Source organism: Piliocolobus tephrosceles, chromosome 7 (assembly GCF_002776525.5).
Source record: "Piliocolobus tephrosceles isolate RC106 chromosome 7, ASM277652v3, whole genome shotgun sequence".
Classification (NCBI taxonomy): domain Eukaryota; kingdom Metazoa; phylum Chordata; class Mammalia; order Primates; family Cercopithecidae; genus Piliocolobus; species Piliocolobus tephrosceles.
In genome coordinates this window covers 48,942,693-48,969,931 of record NC_045440.1, presented here as the reverse complement: position 1 = coordinate 48,969,931, position 27,239 = coordinate 48,942,693, and the positions used below count along the sequence as shown (strand labels likewise).

The 27,239-nt window shown below is 42.8% G+C and overlaps 1 long non-coding RNA gene and 1 pseudogene across 1 annotated transcript in view; one reads left to right on the top strand and one right to left on the bottom strand.

The window, feature by feature from the left end:
• Positions 1 to 17,981, bottom strand: part of LOC113225153 — a 193,078-nt gene extending 175,097 nt beyond the window's left edge. Inside the window, exon 1 of the long non-coding RNA XR_003309779.1 lies at positions 17,775 to 17,981. This is a non-coding gene — a long non-coding RNA (uncharacterized LOC113225153). The remainder of the gene's footprint in view (positions 1 to 17,774) is intronic.
• LOC111525273 lies at positions 1,608 to 4,011 on the top strand (annotated as a pseudogene).
• Positions 17,982 to 27,239: the final 9,258 nt, after the last annotated feature.

Here is a 27,239-nt window from a genome sequence, read left to right as displayed (position 1 = left end):
AATTATTCTACTACAAAGACACATGCACATGTATGTTTATTGCGGCACTATTCACAATAGCAAAGACTTGGAATCAACCCAAATGTCCATCAGTGACAGACTGGATTAAGAAAATGTGGCACATATACACCATGGAATACTATGTAGCCATAAAAAACGATGGGTTTGCGTCCTTTGTAGGGACATGGATGCAGCTGGAAACCATCATTCTTAGCAAACTATCACAAGAAGAGAAAACCAAACACCGCATGTTCTCACTCATAGGTGGGAACTGAACAATGAGCTCACTTGGACTCGGGAAGGGGAACATCACACACTGGGGCCTATCATGGGGAGGGGGGAGGGGGGAGGGATTGCACTGGGGAGTTATACCTGATATAAATGATGAATTGATGGGTGCTGACGAGTTGATGGGTGCAGCACACCAACATGGCACATATATATATATGTAACAAACCTGCACGTTATGCACATGTACCCTAGAACTTAAAGTATAATAAAAAATAATAATAAAAATAAATAAATAAAAAGAAAAAAAAAAGAAAGAAAGAAAAAATACCAGCAACTGAGAGGGACATTACAAAATAATAAAAAGTCAATCCATCAGAAGGCATAGTAATCCTAAATGTGTATGCACCAAACAACAAAGCCACAAAATATGTGAAGCAAAAACTAACAGAACTTAAAATTTCTTTAAGTTCTTTAAGTACTGATCCATAATTATAGTTGAAGACTTCAACATCTGTCCTTCAACAACTGTTAGAACAACTAGAACTTCAACATCTGTCCTTCAACAATTGTTAGGACAACTAGGCAGAAGATCATCAAGAAAATGGAATAAATCAACAACACTACAGGTTCTAATCAACATTTATGGAATATTTCCACTAACGAGCAGAGCGTACTTTTTTTTCAGAGATCCAGAGAAAATACACCAAGATAAACCACATTCTGTGCCATTTTTTAAAATCTCAACAAATTTAAATGAATTGAAGTCATTCTCTGACCACATAGAAACAAACCAGAAATCAAAAATGAGAAAATATCCAAACATGTGGAAACTAAAAACTCTCTGAAACACCTCTGAAAATCCATGGATCAAAGAGGACGTCTCAAGAGAACTAAAAAAATACATTGAAGTCAATGAAAATGAAAATACAGCATATTAAAATTTGTGGGAAACAGCTAAAGTCGTGCTGGAAGGGAAGTTTATACCACTAAGTGTATACATTAGAAAACAGGAGAGTTTCAAATTAATAATTTAATTTCCCACCCCAAGAACCTAGAAAAAGAACAAAATTAACTAAAGCAAGCTGAAGGAAGGAAATAACAATAAGAGCAGGAATCAATGATACTGAAAAGAGCAAAATAAGAAAGAATGTCAGGTTTTTTTAAAGTTAGTACATTGAAAAGATCTATAGACTTGGCAAACCTCTAGCAAAATTGACAAAAGACTAAGGGAGAAAACCCAAAACGTCAAAATCAGGAAGGAAACTGGAGATCTCACTTTCCTTGCAAACATCAAAAGGATAAGAGGCCGCTGCATGCAGAGGACAGAACCCAAAGGGGCACACACCTGGGCTGGCTGGTGTTCAACCTGGAGGCTGTTCAGTGTTCTAGGACAAATCTGATGTTCTGTAACAATGCTTGAAATAAATACCAGCCATCTCTATGAGCAATAGTTTCAGCTCTTGGCAGCCACGTGTAACCTTATTGATGAAAATGACAATAAAATTGGGGCTGAGACTGAGAAGAATTGTCACCTGAATGAGAACACTGAAAAATGATTATTGCATTGGGCATTTAGTGTCTTTTTTTTTTTAATTATTATACTTTAAGTTCTAAGGTACATGTGCACAACGTGCAGGTTTGTTACATATGTATACATGTGCCATGTAGGTGTGCCGCACCCATTAACTCGTCGTTTACATTAGGTATATCTTCTAATGCTATCCCTCCTCCCTACCCCCTCCCCACAATAGGACCCGGTGTGTGATGTTCCACTTCCTGTGTCCAAGTGATCTCATTGTTCAATTCCCACCTATGAGTGAGAACATGCGATATTTGGTTTTCCGTTCTTGTGATAGTTTGCTGAGAATGATGGTTTCCAGCTGCATCCATGTCCCTACAAAGGACGCAAACTCATCCTTTTTTATGGCTGCATAGTATTCCATGGTGTATATGTGCCACATTTTTTTGATCCAGTCTGTCACTGATGGACATTTGGGTTGATTCCAAGTCTTTGCTATTGTGAATAGTGCTGCAATAAACATATGTGTGCATGTGTCTTTATAGCAGCATGACTTATAATCCTTTGGGTATATGCCCAGTAATGGGATGGCTGGGTCAGATGGTATTTCTAGTTCTAGATCCTTGAGGAATCGTCACATGGGTTTCCACAATGGTTGAACTAGTTTACAGTCCCACCAACAGTGTAAAAGTGTTCCTATTTCTCCACATCCTCTCCAGCACTTGTTGTTTCCTGATTTTTTAATGATTGCCATTCTAACTGGTGTGAGATGGTATCTCATTGTGGTTTTGATTTGCATTTCTCTGATGGGGAGTGATGATGAGCATTTTTTCATGTGTCTGTTGGCTGTATGAATGTCTTCTTTTGAGAAATGTCTGTTCATATCCTTTGCCCACTTTTTGATGGTGTTGTTTGTTTTTTCCTTGTAAATTTGATTGAGTTCTTTATAGGTTCTGGATATTAGCCCTTTGTCAGATGAGTAGCTTGCAAAAATTTTTTCCCATTCTGTAGGTTGCCTGTTCACTCTGATGGTAGTTTCTCTTGCTGTGCAGAAGCTCTTTAATTTAATTAGATCCCATTTGTTAATTATGGCTTTTGTTGCCATTGCTTTTGGTGTTTTAGACATGAAGTCCTTGCCCATGCCTATGTCCTGAATGGTATTCCCTAGGTTTTCTTCTAGGGTTTTCATGGTTTTAGGTCTAACAGTTAAGTCTCTAATCCATCTTGAATTACTTTTCGTATAAGGAGTAAGAAAAGGATCCAGTTTCAGCTTTCTACTTATGGCTAGCCAATTTTCTCAGCACCATTTATTAAATAGGGAATCCTTTCCCTGTTTCTTGTTTTTGTCAGGTTTGTCAAAGATCAGATGGCTGTAGATGTGTGGTATTATTTCTGAAGGCTCTGTTCTGTTCCATTGGTCTATATCTCTGTTTTGGTACCAGTACCATAACAGAGATATTTTGGTTACTGTAGCTGTTTTGGTTACTGTAGCCTTGTAGCATAGCTTAAAGTCAGGTAGCATGATGCCTCCAGCTTTGTTCTTTTGGTTTAGGATTGTCTTGGCAATGTGGGGTCTTTTTTGGTTCCATATGAACTTTAAACTTTTTGGTTCCATATGAACTTTGGTTCCATATGAACTTTAAAAATGATAATAAGGGAATACAACAAACAATTCTATACATATAAATCTGACAAATTAGATGATACGAAGCAATTCCTTAAAAATTTTTCCAATTCTGTGAAGAAAGTCATTGGTTTATTCAACACCGAAAATAAGCTCCTGCTAGAGGAAAGCTCAGATGCTAAGGTTACCTTTCCGGGTTGCTTTACCAATACTTGTTGTGGTCATCCATTAGGCAATTCAGGCAAGCTTGAGGAAAGTGATGACCTTGAAGTAAGGCAAGCAGCATAGAAGCATCTGAAAGCTGAGTTAGGAATCCCCATGGAAGCAGTTCCTCCAGAAGAAATTAATTATTTAACACGAATTCACTATGAGGCTCGGTCTGATGGTATCTGGGGTGAACATGAAATTGATTACATTTTATTTGTGAGGAAGAATGTCACTTTGACTCTAGATCCCAATGAGATTAAAAGTTTTCTCAAAGGAAGAACTCAAAGAACTTCTGAAAACAGCAGCTAGTTGTAAAATTAAGAGAACACCATGGTTTCCAATTATTGTAGAGGCTTTTCTTGTTAAACGGTGGGATAGCTTAAATCATTTGAATCAGTTTGTTTATCACAAGAAAATACTTAGAATGTGAATATAGAGATGAATAATTACTGAAAAAATTCTCTACTTGGTAAATTTAAAATGATTGTTTTGTTTTAAATTTGGTTCCCTATTAGGGGAACTCTCATGTGATACACTGATACTTTACAACCTGCTTGGAAAAAATAATTAACTCCTAACTTTGTATTACACACCCAGGATATATGCTCTGTTTGTAGAAGACGTTTATGAGGGAGATTATTGTAAAATGAGAGAGCAAATAAAACTTAATTTAAACTGTTCAAAAAAATGATGATAAGGGAATACAATGAACAATTCTATACATATAAATCTGACAAATTAGATGATACGAAGCAATTCCTTGAAAAACACAAACTACTACAATACTAAATAATTATTTCAAAGATCATTGTGTTAGCCCTGAAACTATTAAGACAATTTAATTCATAATTAACAAACTCTCAGAAAAGAAATCTTCAGGTCCAGGTGGTGTCACTGGAGAATTCTACCACACATGTAAAGAAGAATTGATGCCAACTCTACAGAATCATTTCAGAAAATAGAAGAACACATCCCAGTTCAGAACTAGAAAAACACAGTACAACAAAAGCAACAAAGCCTGGTGTCCCTCATGAATATAGTATAAAAATCTTTAACAAAATATTAGCAAATATAGTCCTACAATATGTAAAAAGAATTACACTCAGTACCAACTGGGTTTTATTTCGAAGATGCAATGCTGGCTCAGTATTTGAAAAGCAATCATTGCAATCCACTATAATGCAGATTAAAAAAGAAAAATCACATGACTGTGTAGTCAGATGCTCTACCGCTGAGCTATACCCCCAAGAAAAATCACATGATTGTACCAAACAATGCAGAAAAAGCAGTTAACGAAATTCAATACTCATTCATGATTTTTACAAACTCTCAAAAAATTAAGAATAGAGAGAAACTTCCTCTACTTGATAAAGAATGTCTACAAACACCCTGAGGCTACCATTATACTTAATATTACAAGTGAGTGACTGAATGTTTTCCCCCTAAGGTTGAGAACAAAGTAAAGATGTCTACCGTAACATTCTTATTCAACATAGTGCTGGAAGCTCTATCGAGTCATTGTAAAAAGGCAAGAAAAGGAAACAAAGGGCCACAGATCAGAGAAGAAGCTCATGAACCAGCCCCTATTTGCAGATGACACACGGTCTACATATAAAGCCACAAAGAACCTGAAGAGAAAAAACTCCTAGAACTAATAAGTGAGCTCAGCAAGGTCATGGACACAAAATAAAAATAAAGAAACGTATTGTATTTCTATGTACCAGCAATAAACACATGGACACACGGCCTTTCAGTGGAAAGTAAAAATGCAATACCATTAAAATTGATTTAAAAAAAAGAGAGAAAGAAACAGTATGAATGTAACAAATCATACACAGGACTTGTAAGCCAAAAATTACACAATGCTGATGGAAAAAGAGATAATTTAATAAACAGAGAAACATACGGTGTTGATGGATTGGAAGACTCAAGTAGGAAAGATGCCCATTCTCCCCAAAACTAATAAACAGGTTTAACACAATTTCTATCATAATCTCAGCAAAAGTTTTTGTAGATATAAACAGACTATTCCAAAAGATATATGAAGAGACAAAGGGATGAGAATAGCTATAATTTTGAAAAAGAAGAATAATGTGGGAAGAATCAGTGCCCAATTTCAAGGCTTATATAACTATATTAATCAAGACTGTGTAGTATTGGTAGAGGGATAAACATGTATATCACAGGACCAACTAAAGAACCCAGAAGTCAACCCATGCAAATATGTCCCAAGGATTTTTGACAAAGTTGCAAAAGCAATTTAATGGTGTAAAGATAGCTTATGAGCAAATGGTGCTGGAGCAATTGGACATCCAAAGGCAAAATAAAATGAGCCTCAACCTAAGTCTCAAACATTGTACAAAAATTAACCCAAAATGTGTCATGGACTTAAACTTAAAAAGTAAAACTATAAAACTTTTAGGAAATGCATAGGAGAAAATATATGTGATATAGCTTTTGTCAAAGAGTGCCTAAATAGGTATCAAAAGCACAATTAATAACAGAAAAGAATTGATACATTGGACTGCATCAAAATTCAAAATTTTTTCTCTGTGATAGATCCTATTTAGATCCTATTAAGAGAACTTACAGATTAGGAGAAAATACTTGTAAGACACATATCTGACTAAGAACCTATCTAGAATATATAAAGAACTGTCAAAACTCAACAGTAAAAAAGAAAAAAAAATCCTTTAGAAAACAGGCAAAAGAGATGAAGAGGCATTTCATTGAAGAAGATACATAGGTGCAAACGAGCACATAAAAAGATGCTCAACATCATTAGCCACAGAAATGCAAATTAAATAAGATGCATAGCCATGAGACACCACTGCACACCTATCACAACGGCTAAAATTTAAAAATAGTGATAACACCACATGCTAACAAGGATGTTGAGAAAGTGAATCACTCATACATTGCTGGTGAGAATGTAAAATGACATAGTCACTCTGGAACTCCGGAAAACAGTTTCAAAATAAAACAGTTTGAAAAGAAAAAACTAAACATACAATGACAATACAACTTAGCAGTTGCTCTCTCAAGCATTTATTCTAGAGAAATGAAGACTTATGTTCGCCCAAAGATCTGTACAAGAATGTTCAACTTTATTTGTCATAACCAAAACCTGAGAAGAACCCAGGTGTCCTTCACTGAGTGAATGGTTAAATGAGTTACACACATAACAATATAAAGAAATGAACTATTGGTACACACAACATATATGGATCTCCAGAAAATTATTCTGAGTGAAAAAAATGTCACACACCACAGGATTCATTTATATAACATTTTTGAAATTATGAAATCACCGAAATGTTGGCAAGTGGCACTGGCAAAAATTTGTAAAATAAAAAAAAAGTCATAGAATTGGAGAACAGATAAGTGGTTGCCACATTTCAGGTGGGTGCACAGGGGAATGAGGAGGGTGTAGCTACAAAAGGGCAAAGGGAGGTGTCCTCATGGTGATGAAAGGTTCTGGCCTTGACTGTGTCAATATCCGTGCCCTAGGCATGGTATTGTTCTATAGATTTGCAAGATGTTACCATGGGGGGAAATTGCATAAAGTAACATGTGATCCCTCTGTATTGATCAGTATCAATCACTTTGTATTTGTTTTCACAACTGCAAATGAACCTATAATTATTTCAAAATTAAAAGTTCAATTTTTTAAATGTTAATGACAACTCCTTGGTGTCCAAAGCCACATAGGAATTTAAAAAAAAAAAAAAAGGTTTTTGTCATTTTTACTGCTTCCCATCTACAATCTCCTGCAGCTGGAAAGTGTTCGTCTTTCATGAACATTTTGCAAAGACACTGAACAAATTACTGTACTTACTTGGGCATTAAACATTATAGTCTTTCCTCTCAGCAGTATAATGAGTTCTTTGGTTTAGAGATCATAGAAAGTTTGACTAAAAAGGGTAGTATAGACAAGGGCCAAACACTAGCCTAAGTTTAGAGATGCCTTCAGAATCTGTGTTGCAAAACTCACTTAGCCTCTTTGTTCTCAATTTCTCCACCTACAAAATGGACCTGAATGTTGCCATTGTATTATAAACCAAATTCTATGGAATTAACATTATGCCATGATGAAGAAACATATCATCTTGTTTCATGCCTCCTCCTTAATGAGCTGTTAGTCAAAGAAGCACTTGGCTATGTTGTTCTTTTTCATTCTCCTTGTGTCAAAGGCTCCATACGTAGGTGAGCACCTCTGTCCCTCCACTGAGCACCACTCCCTTGCCAACTGGAAGGACTCCCCCACATCCTCCACGCAGCTCCCTACGTGACACAAGCAGGGGTAAATGGCCTTCGGTAAGCAAGAATGTGCATGATCTAAGAATAAACCCAATAATCTCAATAATAATAATAATAGTTTCCATTTATGGGGTGTTTATTACATAAGTTCTGTTTTAAGAACTCTATAGGGTTTCATTTTATTATTTTATTTCATTTTTTTTTTTTTTTGAGACAGAGTTTAATTCTATTGTCCACAGTAGAGGGCAGTGGCATGATCCCAGTTCACTGCAGCCTCTGCCTCCTGGGTTCAAGCAATTCTCCTGCCTTGGCCTCCCAAGTAGCTGGGATTACAGACGCACGCCACTGTGCCCAGCTAATTTTTTTTTTATATTTTTATTTATTTTGTTTTTTAGTAGAGACAGAGCTTCACCATGTTGGCCAGGCTGGTCTCCAACTCCTGACCTCAAGTGATCTGCCCACCTCGGCCTCCCAAAATGCTGGGATTGCAGGCGTGAGCCATCACGCCTGTCCCAGAATTTAATTTTTTTAAAGCAGCTGAAGGCAATGAGCGTTACTCCAGGCATATGATCCAAAGTGGCAGCCCCATGCCCAGCAGCAGGCCGTGCACACACAGTTGCAGCGGCTCCAGAGAGCAGGGTGCTCTTCAGGCCTACCCAAGCCACTGAAGGCTGCCTGCCACGGACTGCGCTCCAACAGAGCCTGAGGAAGGTCAGCTCTCAGGCCAGAGAATCCCAGGGATGCGGAGGCAGCCCAGGAAGGACCCAAACTGCACCGGGAAAGTTCTCCCACCACCAGGGTCACCAGCCAGAGTGACTCTGGGTCCCAGAACAACTGCAGCTGATTTCAAAGACTCTCTTAGAATCCAAATTCTCATTTAAAGGCAAAGATACAATATTACATTTTATCTCTTTCTCTGAGTCATAATAGGCAAAAGCTCACTGTCCACATTCAAAGTCGATATGTCACCCCTTACTATGGAAGATTCTGGCCCTACTGCTCACTCTAGCCTGATGTTCAGTGACTCAGTGCCAGGAGGTTGCCAGTGCCCTTTAGGAGTTATTCCCTGGTAGCCAATAGAAAGCGTGACAAATTGTCAAACTCCTCGTCTGCTGGTGTCTCCTTATTTGCAGTCACACCTCCTTGGATTAGGAACACCTGATTGCCCGGATCACATTAAGGAGAGATGAAGAGGTTCTCCACGCCCCGTGCTGGGCCCTGGAAGTACCACCCGCGGGCTGACATGGTCCATGGAAGAGCAGGGGCATCCTCTGGGAGAGTTCCACCTCTCAGTGTGTCCAGGACTGAGGCTGCAACGCAGCAGCAGCAGCACACGTGCAAAAATAAACAACCAAATCAGCGATGGAGGAGCGAGACCACAGAAACTGGGCGGGCGGCGGATGCAGACACAGCCATCCTATGCATTTAGTCTGGGAGCTGCAAAAGCTTAAGGCAAGCTTGTTTTATGGTTCTATAGGAGCCAATTATGACATTTAAATGATCCATTCCATTAATATTGTATCATTGTGTCAATCTGGAATGCATTTGAATCAAAAGCCCCCCTTGACATGGTCTCCTTTGTTGTATTTTCTTGTTGGCTCATTTTATCAACATCTGCTATGTTTAGACAATATGAATTAAAACTAAGGAATGCTGTTTGTACTCAACTACTTTTGTTGAGAGTGTAACATCCCAAGATTGGCAGTGTTTATGTAAATCAGTGTGGCTGACACAGCCATCATAAACAAATGAGGAAAATATAACAAACACATTGTTCACGCAGGAAATGTTTGTTTTGAGAGTTGGCTTTGGTCTCACCAGATTGATGAAGAGGTGCTGATACCACAGATCTGTGCTGCGTTGTGCACCAGGCCACTTCCACTTGCAGGCCAGGCAAGGCTTCCCTGCCCCAGAGCCTGCAGAGGCAGAATAGGGCCCCAAATCTCACCCTTGACCCACCGAGGCAGCTGTTGAGGTTCTCCAGCTGAAGCTTGAGTAGTCAGATGGATTCTGCACTGTGTGGTGCCACAGATAACTGGCGTACACATTGCAGCTGCACTTGGGAGTCCCCCAAAGCCAACTGCACACCATCACACAGCACTAGGAATGGGAAAGGCTTCAGCAAGGCCCTTCTGACTCTAGGTCTTCATTCTCATTCAGAAAGAAGAGGTGATAGAGAAACAATCACGAGTGCACAAAGACACATATGTTCAATGATGCTCACAGCAGCATTGTTTATATAGACAAAAGGCCAGAAACAACCTTCACATCCACTTAGCATTGGCTAAGCAGATGGTGGTGCAGCCAAATCTCAGCACGCCACGCAGCTGTGAAGGAGTGTGAGGTGTGAGCTATGTGCCAAGAGTCTCCAGCTGTCATAGATGAGTGCACAAACATGCAAGATGGCAGAAAACTCGCTCCCATTTACATTCGTTAAAAGAGGGTTTGTATTTGCCCATATTGGTTTAGGATATTATTTCCAGAAGGATCTCAAGCAACTGGTGGGTACCTGGAGGGAGTGGTATTGGAGGACCACAAGTTTAAAATCTAAGGAAGCCTTGCTTGTTATTTTTATGCTGCTTTATACTGTTAATTTTTTTATTATGTGTATACATTACATAAAATATTCCTTAGAAAAATAAAGGAAGGATTCACTACAATGTCTGTAATCAAAAAGATGGGTAATAACAAAGCCATGGATGTAGAAAAATTGGAATCCACATACATTCCTGGTGGGAATGGAAACTGCTGCAGCCACTTTGGAAAACAGTCTGGCAGTTCCTCAAAAGCTTCAACATAGAATTACCATCTGACCCAACAATTCCACTCGTATGTATATACCCGCCAGAAATGAAAACACATGTCCACAGAGACGCTTATGTGTGAATGTTCACAGCAGCACTGCTTATGACAGCCAAGAAGTAAAAACAGCCCAAATGCCCCTCAGCGGATGAATGGATAAACAAAATATGTTATATTCATTTAATATATTCATGAACAAAAGAGTGAAGTACTGACAAGTCCACATGGATGAACCTAGAAAACATTACGCCAAGTGAAAGAAGACAGTCACAAAAGGCCACATATTATAGGATTCCATGTATATGAAATGTCCAGGACAGGTGAATCCATGGAGACCGGAAACAGATTAGCACTTGCAAGGGGCTGGGAGGAATACGGAAAGTGGAGTGATTGCTTAATAGGTAGAGAGTTTCCCACTGGGGTGATGAAAATGCTCCAAAATTGACTATGGTGATGGTGGTGAAGTTATGTGAATATACTAAAAACCAACGAACTACACACCTTAAATAAGTGACTTTCATGGTATATTGGTCACATCTTGATAAAGTTCTTTTGGGTTTTTTGTTTTGAAATTGTCATTTATTTATTTTTAAATATTTTAACTTTTATTTTAGGTTCAGAGTTACATGTGCAGGTTTGTTATATGGGTAAATTCGTGTCACGGGGGTTAGTTGTACAGATTATTTTGTCACTGGGGTACTAACCATAGTGGCTGACAGTTTTTTAATTTTTTTCTGAACCTCTCCCTCTTCCTATCCTCCTCCCTCAAGCAGGCCCTAGTGTGTGTTGTTCCCTTCTATGTGTCCATGTGTTCTGATTATTTAGCTCGCATTCATGATTGAGAACATGTGGTATGTGGTTTTCTGTTCTTTCATTAGTTTGCTAATGGTCTCCAGTTCCATCCATGCTCCTGCAAAAGACATGATCTCATTCTTTTTTATGGCTGCATAGTATTCCATGGTGTATATGTATCACATTTTCTTAGTCTATCATTGATGGGCATTTAGGTTGATTCCATGTCTTTGCTATTGTGAACAGGGCCACAGTGTACATACACATGCATGTGTCTTTGTGGTAGAATGATTTATATTCCTTTGGGTATATACCTAATAATGGGACTGCTAGGTCAAGTGGTAGTTCTGTTTTTAGGTATTTGAGGAATCACCACACTACTTTCCACAATGGCTGGACTAATTTACATTCCCACCAGTAGTGTAGAGCATTTCCTTTTCTCCACAACCTCACCAGCATCTGTTATTTTTTGACTTTTTAACAATAGCCTTTCTGACTAGTGCTAGATTGTATCTCACTGTGGTTTTGATTTGCATTTCTCTGGTGATTAGTGATTGTGAGCATTTTTTCATATGCTTGTTGACCTCATGTATGTCTTCTTTTGAAAAATGTCTGCTCATGTCCTTCGTCCATTTTAATAGGGTTGATTGCTTTTTGCTTGTACCTTTGTTTAAGTTCCTTATAGATTCTTATGGACCTTTATCAGATAGATAGTTTGCAAAAATTTTTCTCCCCTTCTGTATGTTCCCTATTTACTCTGTTGATAGTTTCTTTTGCTGTGCAGAAGCTTTTTAGTTTAATTAGATCCCATTTGTCAATTTTTGCTTTTGGCATTTCCATCATGGAATCTTTGGCAGTTCCTATGCCAAAATGGTATTCCCTAAGTTATCTTTCAGAATTTTTATAGTGTTAGGTTTTACATTTAGGTCTTTAATCTATCTTGAGTTGATTTTTGTATGTGGTATAAGGAAGGGGTCCCGTTTCACCGTTCTGCATGTAGCTAGCCAGTTATCCCAGCACCATTTATTGAATAGGGAATCTTTTTCCCCATTGCTTTGTCAAAGATCAGATGGTTGTAGGTGTGGGGCCTTATTTCTGGACTCTCTATTCTGTTACGTTGGTCTATGTGTCTATTTTTGTACAAGTGCCATGCTGTTTTGGTTATTGTAGCCTTAAAGTAAAGTTTGAAGTCAGGCAACATGACTTCTCCAGCTTTGTTCTTTTTGCTTAAGATTGCCTTGGCTGTTCGGGCTCCTTTTTTGGTTCCATATGAATTTTAAAGTGTTTTTTACTGTTCTATGAAGAATGCCATTTGCAATTTGATAGGAATACCATTGAATGTAAATTGCTGTGGGCAGTATGGCCATTTTCACAATACTGATTCTCCCTGTCCATGAGCATGGAATGTTTTTCCATTTGTTTGTGCCATCTCTGATTTCTTTGAGCAGTATTTTATAATTCTCATTGTAGAGATCTCTCCCCTCCCTGGTTACCTGTATTCCTGGGTACCTTCATTTTTTTTGTGGCAATTATGAATGGGATTGCATTCCTGATTTGGCTCTCAGTATGGCTGTTGTTGGTGTATAGAAATGCTAGTGATTTTTGAACATTGATTTTGTGTCCTGAAACTTTGTTGAAGTTGGTTATTAGCTCAAGGAGCTTTTGGGCAGAGCTTTTGGGTTTTCTGGATATAGAATCATGTTGTCTGCAATAAGGGATAGTTTGACTATCTCTCTTCCTATGTGGATGCTGTTTATTTCTTTCTCTTGCCTGATTGCTCTGGCCAGGACTTCCATTACTATGTTGAATAGGAGTGGTAAGAGACGGCATCCTTGTCTTGTTCTGGTTTGCAAGGGGAATGCTTCCAAAATAAGGTTGTTTTTTGAAAGCAAGCATTAAAATATCCTAAAAATGAAAAAAGAAGAAAAAAGGAAGGAAGGAAGGAAGGAAAGAAGGAAGGAAAACAAAGAAAGTCAAACAAGTGTTTCCTCCCTCTCTACTCAAAGGCACAGCCACCCTACATCTAACTATACTGCACTGTACTATACTGTACTGTACCACACTGACTATGCTGGACTACATTGTACTATACTACACTTACTATACTATACTATGCCATACAAGACTGACCTGCACTGCACCATACTAAACCCTTCCATACAGTACTGTGCTATACTATAGCATACTGTGTTGTCCTGCACTGTGACATACAGTGCTGACTTTATCATACAGTGCTGACTGTATCATACGGCACTGTGTCATACAGCATGGTGCCATACATCACTCTGTCACACAGCACTGTGTCACACTGTACTGTGTCACTCTGCACTGTGCCATACAGCACTGAGTCACACTGCACTGTGCCATACCACACTGTGCCATTCAACAGTAGATTGTACTGTCTGCATTAGGCCATACTGCACCATGCCATACTCTATTCTACTCTGCTATCCACAGCAAAGCTTACCACAGCACAGTGGAGACTAAGCGGAACATGCCACACTTTGCATTCATTATTTACTTCATGAACTTGGCACTTGCTTAACACCTTGTGCTCTGCTGGCACTGGGATGTCTAGGAGAATCCGTGTGGCCCACTCATTCCATGAGCTCACAGGTTCACCTGCTAACTGGCCCACCCCTACCTCATGACTGAGTCACAACCACAAATCAGACTCTGCCAACCCTACAATGTGGAACTAAGTCTTTGACATAAACTTATATTGCAGCAAATTTCTGTATCTCCACAATAGGCTTTCATCCTTCTCCCTCAAACCCATTCCCTCCTGCTTCTTCTTCCAGCGGGGCAAGGGAGAGGCAGTGGCACTGCGGAAGGTGTGCAGAGCACCTTAGCCCCAGCACAGTGACCTTACCTGTTGTCCATGGAGTAGGATGTGGGGAATCCAGAGGGCCTGGTGAAAGGACCTCAGGGCAGGAGCACTGCTCCCTCACTGCAGGCCCCTGGACCAGAAGTCAGGAGCCTTGCGTTACCATCTTTCTTGGAATTTAGGAAATGCCCCTTTCTCCCTCTGGCATCTCCAATGTATTATCCAAGCAATAAATGAGATGGATTCGGTGGTTTCTGAGGCTCACAGCAGCCCCTGAGTGACCATCTCCTTGCACAGCCCTTTCAGAGGACAATGCTGTCCTTCCCCTACACCACCCCAGTCACCGGGCCTCTCTAGCTTTGCACCAATAAATAATTAAGAGGCAACAATTCGCCCTGCAAGCTCATCATGTGAACTTCTCCACAGGCTCCAGGCAATGTGGGAGCAGACAGTGCATGTGAGGGGCCTGGACCTGGGCCCGTCCCTATACCACAGCAGGCAACACTGCCAAAGGCCCGTGAAGGCAGCTAGATGATCAGCCTCTGCTAGAAGCTGCCCTCCTCCCCTAGTCAGCACAGGCCTACTCCCTCCACTCTCTCCATCCACCCTTCCTCCAAACATCTTTCTTTAACAGCAATGTGACACCTACACCCCAGGATTAATGAGCTGAAGATTAAAGTGGCTCCACTCTAAATAAATGTTTATTTTAACAAAGGAGTGGACCAAAAGAATGATGTCTAAGAAATGAATGTCTAATGGCAAAATTTCAGATATCTACTCTCTGGCTGGAGGAGAACACACAGTCATCCTGAAACACCTAAAATCCCACCAGGTAGCTGTGAGCTGATCTGAATCTTCAGCCGGAGCTGCTATGAGACTGGACCTGGAACCGCAGTCTGTCTCTGCGAATCCTGACTCTCAATGTAATGAGCGCAACTCCAGTGCCACGATCAGTCAGGCTGCGCCCATCAACACCTCCTGACATGTTCCCACAGTGTCACACCACAAAGCACCATGACCGTTGTTTACCCCTCCCTCCTCACTGTCTCTGTCCCTCCACCTTTGCCTCTGGGGAGCCCAGTGCAGGATGGGGCTCAGAGCAGACACCCCATGAGCATCTGGTCCACAGCGCACTGGGGTTATGGGTGGGTGTGGAAGAGAAGTCCAAGAGTGGGAAGCACGAGTGGTAGCCAAGCAAAGGTGGGCATGAGTCATGTGCTCGTTCTCAGATGCTCACGTTGGGAGGCACCCGAGGTCAAGTCACCTGGAGCACAAAGGCAGGAGAGCCAAAGCACATGTCACAGTCATAATCACAGCTCCAGGCCCAGATGTTCAGGACGCCATCAAAGGACACAGCCCTCACCGCATTTAGAGTGAGAGAGCATGCCCCCTCACCCTCTTCACCCGCCTTCTCAGGCATCTGCCCACTGCTGTTCACTTACTCTACTTACATAGGAAGTCCCTGCCTTCAACCCAGAGCTGTGGGATCAAAGCCAAGAGAGGGGGGCCTTTTCTCATAGACGGCAGAAGGGAGAAGGGGAAGGCAGTGGTGAACTTCCTCTGGGTGCTCGCAGGCGAGAACAGTGCAGAGGGGGTGCTTTGCTAGCAGGCAAGGCCACCCAGGACTGGTCTGTGTGGGAAGGATTGTGCCCTAAAGGACTTGAGTGCTGCTGGGGATGGTAAGAGGGGAAATGATGCAGGGGAAAATGATGTCAGGGGAATTCCTGAGATTATTATAACCTCAGGTTGTAAAATATCTGCTAAGGTCAATAACATATCGCATCCACTGCTTGATATTCCTGTAGAGATTCTGCACAGAAAAGTGGTCCCAGTTTCATAAACGAGATCCCTATTTACACACTAAGCTATTGTGTCAGCTCCTGTCTCTTACTACTCCTCCTGGAGAGAGAAAGAACTTTCTGCTGTGATTTCCGAAGGACGCTGTGCCACACTCCACAGATCTTCTGTGTAGCAATCCAGGAAATTAGAGCAAGGAAGTGGCTGAGCTCATCATACTGTGTCATGATGAAAGAGGTGACCATTTGCTAGTGCCCTGTTTGACAGAAGGAAATAATTAGCCCCGGAACTCACCCTGATTTGTAGGAGAAATAACACCCACCCAAAGTGTGGAATTGTTCTCAGCAAACCATGGAGGAAGACTGTGACATTACATTTCTAGAATACAGCATCTTTCTTCCCAGAAAACACTGTCTACTGGGGCCAAGGGCACTAAGGAAATAAACAAGTCCCATTGCACCCAAAACCCATTTGAAGTAACAGTATTCTGGCATTTATAAAACACAACCTTTTCTGTACCAAACCCTAAAAGAATAACAAAATAGTATTACGTTATTAAAGTTCTAACATTATGATGGTGCAATGGTGTCCACTGAGTTATTTCACCTTGAATCCAAAACTCTGTTCACATTTATCATTTCATGTCTAGACTTCTTCATCAATTAGCTTTATCATTCAATCAACCGATCAAATATTTATTGAGAATCCAGTATTCAAGCTATAGGGCTAGTCATTGATCATCATCAATAAGTTATTATAGACACTTGATCATCGTCAACATGATGAGACCTCAACAAAGAGATCATCCCCAAACCTCCCTAAAAATGTAACCAAGTCCATTTTTAATGCTCACTCTGTTTCTTGGCCCAGACGTATCTTTTAAAACAAACTATACCATAAAACCCTCCTTATCTAGAACACTGATGACCAGGCAGCACAGAAGAGTATTATTAGACTACCTTATTTACATCAGGACTTTTTGTGCATACAGAAGATTCAGCACTTTCTGTGTGGAATGGGTGGGTGGATGGATAGGCAAATGGATGGGTGAGTGGATGGGTAGATGGGGACTTTAAATCTGTAATGTAAAAAGAAAAGAGAAAGGTAAGGGAGAGGGTGTGTGACTCTTAATGAGGAAAACAGTGACAGCTTAGAACCTCGAAGCTGGCACAGGAAAGAGAGAAAATAAGCTCCCGATTTTCTTAGGCAAAATACTTCTAAACTGTACTAGCTGAAGGACACACAGACTAGTGTTACCACAATAAAAAAGACATGTGCTAACAATTCCCATGTTGAAAGACACCTCACTAAAAAGAACAGTTGACTTCACCATTTCACCTTCAGTATTGGCTCCTCCAGCCAGAGGAAAAGGATGGACATGTCGACAAGTATTTCTCAGAGCTTCAAGTGTTTGTGAAGCTAGGAGGATATACATCTCCCATCCTCACTGATGCATACTTATTTTTAAGCCACTCCAAATGAAGGTAAGAGGCACAGGTGTCTTAGCACACAAGTTGATAAGGTCTTTGAAAATCAAATCTATTGAGCATACTGTCACAGGAAATATGACACATCTGAATGTTCTAGTGTTAAAAAATGGAGCGCATACCCTTTATGTGTCACAGGGGTGTTATGAACATATGTCAGCGATAGCATCTTATAGGGTTACAGCAACAGAGCAAAGCAAAACAACACACAACAGGAGTCTTACTCACCTCTGTCGCTCCAGCCCTGAAGGGGAGAAAGTACTCAAAACACCATGATGTCATTAACCTGGAAATGCAGTTTGATGGTTTTTGTGCCTTTATCTTCTTAGGGTCACAATGATAAAAATTCACTTACAACAATGTAAATGAATTTATCAAATCGCTTCCTAGAAAAGCGGACTTGGCATAGGAAGTGGGTGAACAGGTAGATGTTGATTGATTGATAGAAAGAAGAATGTCTAGAGAGAGACAAGGACAGGAAAAGGCACACAGAAGCCCAAAGAGACTGTCACATCCTTTGAGGTTTGCATGGGAGCAGCCCTAAAACTGAGCAAACACATCATTATTTGCTCTGTCCAACAAGGTTACAGACCCAGCCTGGTTTTGTTTTGTCACCTGCACCCAGGCTCTGAGCTCCCTATCACTGAGGCCACTCTAATCCATTGGGATATCAAGCAGAGGGGTGAGCTTTAAACTGGGGTTGGATTTGCAGGATGAACCTTCATCTTTGAGAAATGATGCAATGGGCAAGATAATGCCAGGCAGAGAAAGATAATCAGTGAGATTGCTTTTCACAAAGGTGAACGCTTGGGAACCACGAGGGACTCAGTGTCAGCCAAAGAGGCCTGCTTCCTCCGTGCTTTCGGGTTGAGGAAATGTGCACTTAGGTTGGTAACAGGGACCAGAGCACTCAGCCAGGTCCAGGCAATGCTGAGACACTGATTCAGACCTCTCGAGTCTCTGCTTACTAGATCCCCTTAATTCCAGAAAAATCCCCTGGCCTGATGACAGCACCGAAAGAACATGTATTCCTTTTCTGCAGAAATTTTTCCTTTTCTGCAGATTACAGAAGCAAACTGTAACTTTGCAAAAAGTTCCCAGAAAAGAGAGGGCACTTAATCAAACTCAGAGACTTAGAGCTGGACTTGAAGATCTGCTTCAGGCCCCTCATTTTACAAAGGAAGGAACATCCCCAACACCTGGTCACAGTCACTGAATGGCAGGTAAGGACATGACCAAGTCCCCCGGGCCCTTCCACACCATGCTTCCTTCTCTGTGACCAGGAAATAGCAACTTTTTAACATGATAGATATTTACACCTTGTAATGTCAAACCACAGAAGACAAGCCCAAGACCACTGCTTTGCATAAGACTTCCTCCCATACAGAGGTTGGAAACTCAGGTCTTGATCAAAAAGGTTAAACTCGATGGCTTCTCAATTGAGACTAGCCACAGTTCCAAATGATGAATGACTCAATAGATTAAAACCTTGGAAATTTCTAACAACTCTCTATCTTTTATTCTGGGAGACGTTCCAGCTGTCCCAGTGCCATGCCAGGGATGCAGGAGACTGGGGATGGACGGTTGCCATGGGATGACACCAATCTGGAAAGGCCACCCTGGGACTGAGTTTTGTGGGAAGCAGGGTACCAAGATTTATTTGACCATATGATGGTTGACCCATAGTGAAGAAAAGCTCCCGGAAAGGTTTCAGTTATCCTCTGTCTGGATCATCCACCCAAAACACCAGGCTGGAGGTCTAAGAGAACATAGCACAGTCTGGAGGATTCCAGACCACATGAGTTCAGGCTGTGGCACATGGCATCCTTCCCACTCTAGGTCACTGCCGTACCCCTGAGAGAGGCCACTGGTTGTTTAAGCACGAGACAAGGACTATGCTTGTGCACAAGGAATCATCATCTCTACTGAGCAACATGCCATTTTATGCAAAGGAACTGGTCACCAATCAAACCCAACAGCTAATACCCTCCACACATCTGTTTCACAAGAAGAGATGAAATATTGAGTCCCAGAATTTCACTTCTTGATATCTATGCTAGAAAAGTACCCAAATGTGGGCACAAAGAGACATGTGTAAGGATATTCATAGCAGCAATATTTGTATTGTGACCAATCAGAAAATCCTAAATATTTGTCAATAGAGAAAATGGCTAAATTAACTGTGGTGCAATGCAGCCGCTAAACAAACACAGAAAGGTCTTTAAGATAAAATAAACCAAGTGTAAAAGCCAGTTTGTGAAATATGTACAGTATATGATACCATGCATGCTTTTATATCTATACATTTTTATATGTACACGTAAGTGTATGCAGATAATACCAAAAAAAAAAAAAAGATATGCATGTCACACCAAACTGATAAAAGAGTGTGTTCCTGGGAAGAGGACAGGATTACAAAAGGGGGTGATAGGGACTTTTGCTTTATTTTTATATATATACTACAAATATATGCATCACCAGTGAGATATCTGCATCTATCTCGCCAGTGTAATTAAAAGAAAGGATAGAATGCTAGAATGAAAATAAGCAAAGAACTGGATGGTGAAACCAAGGCCTGGGGCACCAGAAGCCCCCCTGGGGAGGGGCAAAGGTGTGTACTGAGGAGGGCCCAGCCCCAGACCTGGCTTCGCTGTACATTGGGAGAGAGCCAGGCCTCAGGAGTGTCTGCTGCCCTGATGCCAGTCCCGCACCGTGCCTGGCCAGCTTCTCCCGGTCCTGTCCTCCTGGGCTCTGCACCTCTGCTACTGGTATTTACCCAGTAAATACCAGTACCAATATGCAGTGACCATGCACTACAGACATGTTTCTCCAGCTTGACCCCAGCACATTCACTTGATTCCAAGAAGACGCCTGCCCTCTGGCCCAGGACATTCACACAGTGGCCAAGGGGCACCCCCCTTCCTTTTTCACCTTGGCCCAACAGAACCCTCCCAGACTTATTGAACAGAACCCGTCAACTGGCTTCAGAAGCCAGGGGAAAGTCAGAGAGCTAAAAACGGTGCTCACCACAAATTCCTTTCCAAGTCAAGAAGGGAGGAGTGAGATACTCATTCCTAACCCCAAAATGCATACAGGACAGCAAGGGCCAAGAGGCAAAACTCTGTATCGCTTTATCTTCTTTTTGTCTCTTCCATCCCAGGTTCATGCATAACCTTCTTCAGTGTGCAAAAGGCAATTTGCAAAGCAAGTCAAATATGTCCAGCCTCACCTTGTTCGTGTATTACTTCTCTCTCAATCTAGGTCTTCTGCCTTTCTGGTTCCTGGTTCCATTTTTTTCACTGCAACCTCTACCTCCTGGGTTCAAGCAATTATCCTGCCTCAGCCTCCCGAGTAGTTCGGACTGCAGGCCCACATCACTACATCCAACTAATTTTTGTATTTTTTGTTAGTAGAGACGGGGTTTCACCATACTGGCCAGGCTAGTATCAAACTCCTGACCTTAAGTGATCCACCTGCCTTGGCCTCCCAAAGTGCTGGGATTATAGGCATGAGTCACCATGCCTGGCCAAGGTGGCATTCTTTCTAAAAAACAAATACTGCATCACCCCGTCCCTGATCAGAACAAGCCAAGTACACTCACACACACAGCTTAGGCACCAGGTACGCCCCACAACCCAGCTTAGGCACCAGGCACACCCCACAACCCAGCTTAGGTGCCAAGTACACCCCACAACCCAGCTTAGGTGCCAGGTACATCCCAGACCCAGTTTAGGTGCCAGGCACACCCCATAACCCAGCTTAGGCACCAGGCCCACCCTCACAACCCAGCATAGGTGCCAGGTACACCCCATAACTCAGCTTAGGCACCAGGTACACCCCACAACCCCTTGTGCCAGGTACTCCCCACAACCCATTTTGGTGCCAGGTACACCCCACAACCCAACTTTGGTGCCAGGTACACCTCACAACCCATCTTTAGCTCCAGGTACACTCCACAACCCAGCCTAGGTGCCAAGTACACCCCCCAACCCAGCTATGTGCCAGGCACACTCCCACAACCCAGCTTAGGTGCATTCCCCATATGCACTTCTCCACGGGGAGAGCTGCTATCCCCCAGTCCCTCCGGTCTCTTACTCAGTCTCTGGGCCTCACAGAGCAGGGTAACCAAGGCATAGAAGGAGAAACCTGCAAGGGAAGACATAAAGACTAGCTCGAAGAGGCCACCGTCCACTCTTCTTCCACCGCCTTAGGTGGTGGTCTATTGATATGTATTATTTTAAAGGGCGGTTTTTGTGGTTTGTTTTAATCAAATCTTGAATGTCATATGATGGGGTTTCTGGGACTCTCCTACAACCTATGTTTGAAGAAGAGGATTAGGAACCTGTTGAACTTGGAGCCTCCACCAACTCTTCACCCGCAGCCCTGCAGAGCCCAGATGGCATGCAGCTCTGATGGTGCAGGGCACAGATGGTGCCGGGCCCAGCAGGCACAGGCCCTCAATGGGCACAACCCCCATGGTGCAGAGCCCGGGCTGGCTGCTGGGGTCAGCCTCTCCTGCCCAGATGCACAGGGCACCAGGCCACATGCTTCAGCCATTCTCAGAAGCCTGCATGAAGACAGCTGCCTGCGATAGATAAGAAGGTAAACCTTTAACTACAACTAGACTTGTCTCTTGGTCTCGAGTAAAAACTCAGAAAATGTCTGTTTAATGTTTCTTAAATAGAAAATGAAGCATTTCTTTAGAACTCTAAAAACACTTTTGTGCCCCATCCCCTCCCCCACCAATGCTTGCAAAGGAGATGCCTGGATAGTTATAATAATTTACTAGAAATAATTTATTTTATTATATATTTCTAATTACAGCAGACCCTCTACCCCAGTCCAAATTGACCAGATCTCTCACTGGAGGACGATGCTTCCCAGAGGCAGCCATGGAAGTGTTCTCTCTACACTGATTTCTCTCCAGACAGAACTCAACAATAATAATACTAGTCTCAGCGGAGGGGATGCTCCCGAGGGCTGCTGCAATGCTGTGAGTGAGAACTGGAGTTGGGAATACAAGTGGATTTGGTGTCCAGCCTTGTCACTTCAGCAAGCCCCTAGGGCTTTGAGACTCAGTGTCCCCATTACAAAATAGAGCTGATGATAACACGTCTCCAAGGGGCACCGGGAGGGCTGGGTTGAGTAAGATGCACACACGCTTGGCCGTTGCCTACATACGGGACAAATCCACACTGAATCCAGCCACGGCCCAGCTGCCACGGCACAGGCCTGCCCTCCTGGCTGGCCAGTTTGCCCCGTGGGAAAGTCTCCTCCCTGTCTCCACACCTTTCTTTGCACACCTGTTCTGGGTGTGCACCCCCTCCTGAAGACACCCATTAATTAGACCCCATGCATGGGGAGAGGCATGGTCTAAACCCCCTAGGTACTCCTCCGAGTCCCAGCCTAAGCACACCTCTCTTCTCCCCTATTCCACTTCACACCCCCACACACCCACTCACACACGTGCACTCTCACACTCACACCCACACACTCATGCACATATATTCACACACACTCCGGGAATTACCAAATTACTCTAGATGTAGTACTTTGAATGGTGCCTGTCCACTCTCTGCTCCTGGTATACAGCACAATAAGGACAGAAATTGGGAGTCAAGGTTCAAAAACCATCATTGCAATTCGTCGGAATAATCTGATGGCTGTCAAATCTGAAAATAAACTACTGAAATTGTGCTTTGCATGTCTTCTTTCTTATTTCATTTTTAGTAATTTATTTTATCATAACATAAAAATATAAATGTCATACATTAAAAATTGGAGATGAAAAAAAGCTTCTCCTTCATCCCAGAGAGTTCAAGGGGTATGGAGCATTGTCTCTTGTTCACCTACATCACCACCTTTGGCTTACTGCATGCCCCTAGTGCCAAGCTAAGGAGCTTTCCCTGGATTTGGAGAGGACTCTCTTTTCCTGTCCCTTGCAAGATCATTCCACTTCAGGCAGCCCCTGAGACCCCTGCCTCCAGGAATCAGACCTCAGAGACTGTACAGGGGTGACCCAGGTCTTTTCTAGGGGTTGGGGGAGAGTGAGGGTAAAGCACAGGCCAGATTTCTCAAAAACAGGGAAAAGGAAGCCTGCAACCCCACTCCCAAGCATGAGAGCCCCTTTGCCCGGGCATCTGGAGCCTGGATTTGGCAGCTGGGAATTGACGGACTGTGCTCTGAGCTCCAGCCAGCAGAGTCGCTCAAGGAGGATTTGAAAGTGTGGGGAAAATCTGGCACTCGGAAAGGAAGCCAGCACATAGCAGGAAGGAGGTGCTGGCCTGAGGCTGATAAAGATCGAGACTCTACAACCTAGTATCACAGAGCAAAAAGCCAAGCATCTGTCTGGAGACGTTGGAGCGCTGAGAAGCTCTGCCCAGCGCCCTTTGATGTTGCTGCTTCCTCCAGCCCCTCCACCACGCTCCCTCAGGCAGACCCCACGGGCTCCCTGCCCTACTCCAGGCCCAACAGAAAGCGCTGGGCTGTGATTGCAGAAGCTGGAATTGCTCACCCACTCTGTATTTACATCTGGAGGGACAGAACCCTTAAGTAGAACCCTTAAGTCATGAATTGCACTTGAGGGCTGCCCAGCAAGGACAGCCCTGACTTGGGCCCATCCTGACAAGCAGCTCCAAGACACTTGTACTCAGGTAACGCAACCTCAGCTCGAACACCTCTGCCACAAACAGTGTGTTTACCAGGAATGACAAGGACCCAGCTGCATTTTTTTTTTCAGTCACAAAAGCACATCAGTTTGGGGAAATGAAAAGTCCACATGCTGGGGGCCTGATTAAGGAGTGGAAGAAGAGGGTTAGAAATATTGGCCTTTTTAATTTCCAAACTTAAGCAAATTCACTCAGGACATGAGTCATTCTTGGAGCATGATAGGGCCTGCGGTGAGCATCATTTTTGTTTTAAAGGAGAAATGTATTTCTTATCTTTTAAAAAACACAATTTTTGCATCTTAAGCTCGTGCTTGAAACATGTTTGAGGCAAAAAAATGCAACTCATTGTGATTTTGATTTGCATTTCTCTAACGACCAGTAATGATGAGCTTCTCTGCATATGTTTGTTGGCCACATAAATGTCTTCTTTTGAGAAGTGTCTGTTCATACACTTTGCCCAATTTTTGATGGGGTTGTTTGTTTTTTTCTTGTAAATTTGTTTAAATTATTTGTAGATTCTGGATATTAGCCCTTTGTCAGGTGGATAGATTGCAAAAATTTTCTCCCATTCTGTAGGTTGCCTGTTCACTCTGATAGTTTCTTTTGCTATGCAGAAGCTCTTTAGTTTAATTAGATCCCATTTGTCAATTTTGGCATTTGTTGCCATTGCTTTTGGTGTTTTAGTCTTGAAGTCTTTGCCCATGCCTACATCCTGAATAGTATTGCCTAGGTTTTCTTCTAAAATTTTTATGGTTTTTGGTCTTACGTCTAAGTCTTTAATCCATCTTGAGTTAATTTTTGTAGAAGGTGTAAGGAAGTGATCCAGTTTCAGTTTTCTGCATATGGCTAGCCAGTTTTCCCAATATCATTTTTAAATAAGGAATCCTTTCCCCATTGCTTATTTTTGTCAGGTTAGTCAAAGAGTAGATGGTTGTAGATGTGTGGTGTTATTTCTGAGGCCTCTGTTCTGTTCCATTGGTCTACATATCTGTTTTGATATCAGTACCATGCTGTTTTGGTTACTGTAGCCTTGTAGTATAGTTTGAAGTCAGGTAGCATGATGCCTCCAGCTTTGTTCTTTTTACTTAGGATTGTCTTGGCTATACATGCTCTTTTATTATTAAGCTGGTTTTTTTGTTGTTTTTTTTAATTCTAAATTAGTCATTAAACCATTTTCCATCACAACAGGAGTGTGTGTTTCCTTCGGTCCCGCTTCTTGCAGAATGGATGCCTTAAGACAGGTGCAAGCAGGGTCAATAAGATGCATGTGTACCCTGCTCCAGCCCACCTGCAAGGCACCCAGCTGCTCCTGGGCTGCTTCACATTTCTAGTCATCTTCCTGAAGGCAACTGCTTGACTTGTTTGAGACCTTAACTTGGGTTCTGAGCATTTGCCCAACAACTTTTTGAAGAACCCGGTGATTTGGGAAGACACTAAACTCTTTTCTACTCCACTCTGCTGATGGTGTCAAAAGGTCCTCACACAGCCTGCTGGGGTGGCACACCTCACAGTGGGTCCTGCTTGTACAGGAACTCGGTGCTCCACGTGGCTCATGGCACCATTGTTTCCAGAGAAAAAGAGGCAGTGCACCAAACTCTTGTTTTTCTTCTTCCAAGTCTAGCAGCAGAGTCACTGGGGTTGGTGACGTACCTGAGTGATTCCACTGCAGCACCAGTTGAGAATCATGAACCCAATGTAAGGCAAGTGACCTGGTCTGCAGCAGTTATTCCGAGTCCTCACACCCCTAAAACTGCTGGTTGTTAAGACCCATCCAAACCTGCTAAGTCACACCCTCTGTAGGTGGAGCCCAGCACCCTGATTTTCATGTGTCCCAGTGATTCTCTTGCATGGCCAGGCTTGAGAACCTGTGTAGCCAGCCTGTGACATAGTAGACTGGCATTCTTGCAATCCAAAAGCTAAAGCCCACAAGGTACCCCAGTCCCAGGCCTGAATAGTCCCCTGCAGGTAAGTGCCCCATGGTGGTGACAAAGGCAGCTCCAGGGTCTGAGCACGACACCCCAGTCCCTTGACGGCCCCATCCTAAGGCATCACTCTGCTGTCACCACCACTCTTTGAAACATGCATAGGGTGATGGTCTCTCAAGCCATGTCTAGTGTGGCTTCTTATCTCCTTGCACAAATGCAGCACGAAATGGTGCTTCTTTTGGAGCATCAGAGCTGCTAGAGCAGAAGCCCCAAAGAGTGGGGCCTTGCTGCCCTATGGGGCCAGCTGGTCAATGACTTTGGCTGCCTGAGGTGCCAGCCTACAGACCACCACCACCTCAGGAAGCACCCAGGAAGGTCTACAGAGAAACAGCCACTGTCCTGGCTACACTAGCAGAGCCACCGCTTCTCCACCAGGCTGCCTATCTTGCTAAGACTTTGAACAGGGAAAAAGGGTTATGAAATAAAACAAAAGCATACATGTCCTCTTTCTGGGAAAGCTGTGTTTCGTGCTGTTTGGCACCATTCAAGCGCCAGGCTGCAGGGTTTTTTAATTGAGTAATGGCTCGAGTGGAAAAGTGTGATCTGGAGCAGCCAAATCTGGGTCTGTTCAAATGGGTCCTGCTGAGCTTCCCAGGCCAAACACTGGAAGGACCACATCCTGCTCTTGCACTTACTGCCTACATCTGCCAGTGGCCAGCGCCAGCATAAAGAAGGCAGTCCAGGAGGTAACACTCAGGCCCTCTGGGCACTCCAATGGCAGAAACAGGTGAAGACCTGAGGCAGGCACGCCCACACATGTCCCCTCTAGGGGCGTCCTCACGCCCTCTGACAGTGCGCACGGCACGCAACTCTCCTATAGCACACACCTGCACCACGTGAGGTTTCCACGCTCTCAAAAGTTGTTACAACATAATGGAAAAAGTTATCACATCCTCTGGATGCCAGATAAAGTTCCTAAATCCATAACATGTGGCACATTGGCTTGCTTTCCTATGTGCTACATCCTTGAAGGAACAGGCCTCACGGACCAACACCGAACTTCACGGGACCTACCCAGCCTGGGCCTCCACTGGGCTTCC